This window comes from Anopheles ziemanni (assembly GCF_943734765.1).
Source record: "Anopheles ziemanni chromosome X unlocalized genomic scaffold, idAnoZiCoDA_A2_x.2 X_unloc_11, whole genome shotgun sequence".
In the NCBI taxonomy this organism is placed as follows: Eukaryota; Metazoa; Arthropoda; class Insecta; order Diptera; family Culicidae; genus Anopheles; species Anopheles ziemanni.
The window spans coordinates 342,501-343,648 of NW_026689719.1; the positions used below are offsets into that span (position 1 = coordinate 342,501).

At 51.8% G+C, this 1,148-nt stretch overlaps 1 non-coding gene across 1 annotated transcript; it reads right to left on the reverse strand.

The window, feature by feature from the left end:
- Positions 1-167: 167 nt before the first annotated feature.
- Positions 168-322, reverse strand: LOC131291580 (5.8S ribosomal RNA). The gene has a single exon (XR_009189365.1). It is a non-coding gene; the product is annotated as a 5.8S ribosomal RNA (ribosomal RNA).
- Between the last annotated feature and the right edge of the window lie 826 nt (positions 323-1,148).

Consider the following 1,148-nt stretch of genomic DNA (forward strand, 5'->3'; position numbering starts at 1 on the left):
GCGGGAACACGGACGCTCTAAATACTTCGAATTCCAATGCCAGTATATTGTAAACCACGGGTTCTTTAATGCTAGCGGGTCGTCGCGACCCTAGTTAACATCATGGTGCACGTCTCGTGACGGGTGTCACGGCGTAGTTAAATGTATGCGATACATTTCTCAAATATAAGCGCTCAGTCATCTGTACATCATGGTAGGTTCCCACGACGTGCAATATGCGTTCAACTTATCAATGTTCATGTGTCCTGCAGTTCACATTATGACGCGCAGTTAGCTGCGGTCTTCATCGATCCATGAGCCGAGTGATCCACTGCCGAGGGTGACTAACTTGCGTAAGCCGCCGCTGTGCGCGTATACCCGTTCCCCGTAGGGAGGAGCAAGCCGCCGCTTAGAGACGAAGCATAAAGTGTCCTCATTCCACATAGGGCAAGCTGGATGAATCCATTTTACCCAGGACGGCCGAAGCGGCGTGGACCAGGGGAGAACTGAACCTTATACTTCACACCACAGTAAGTCTACGTGTCCTCTTCCACATAGGGCAAGCTAGAACTAACTATCTTACCCAGGACTGCCGAAGCAGCGTGGACCAGGGGAGGAACACACTTTTCATGGAAACGTAAGGCATCCATGACTGCCATAACGTAAGCCGCCGCTGTGCGCGTATACCCGTTCCCCGTAGGGAGAAGCAAGCCGCCGCTTAGAGACGAAACATAAAGTGTCCTCATTCCACATAGGGCAAGCTGGATGAATCCATTTTACCCAGGACGGCCGAAGCGGCGTGGACCAGGGGAGAACTGAACTTTATGCTTCACACCACAGTAAGTCTTCGTGTCCTCTTCCACATAGGGCAAGCTAGAACTAACTATCTTACCCAGGACTGCCGAAGCAGCGTGGACCAGGGGAGGAACACACTTTTCATAGAAACGTAAGGCATCCATGACTGCCATAGTGCGTAAGCCGCCGCTGTGCGCGTAAACCCGTTCCCCGTAGGGAGGAGTCAAGCCGCCGCTTAGAGACGAAGTATTAAGTGTCCTCTTCCACATAGGGCAAGCTAGAATGAACTATCTTACCCAGGACCGCCGAAGCAGCGTGGACCAGGGGAGAACTGAACTTTATACTTCACACCACAGTATTGAGTAATGTGCCCT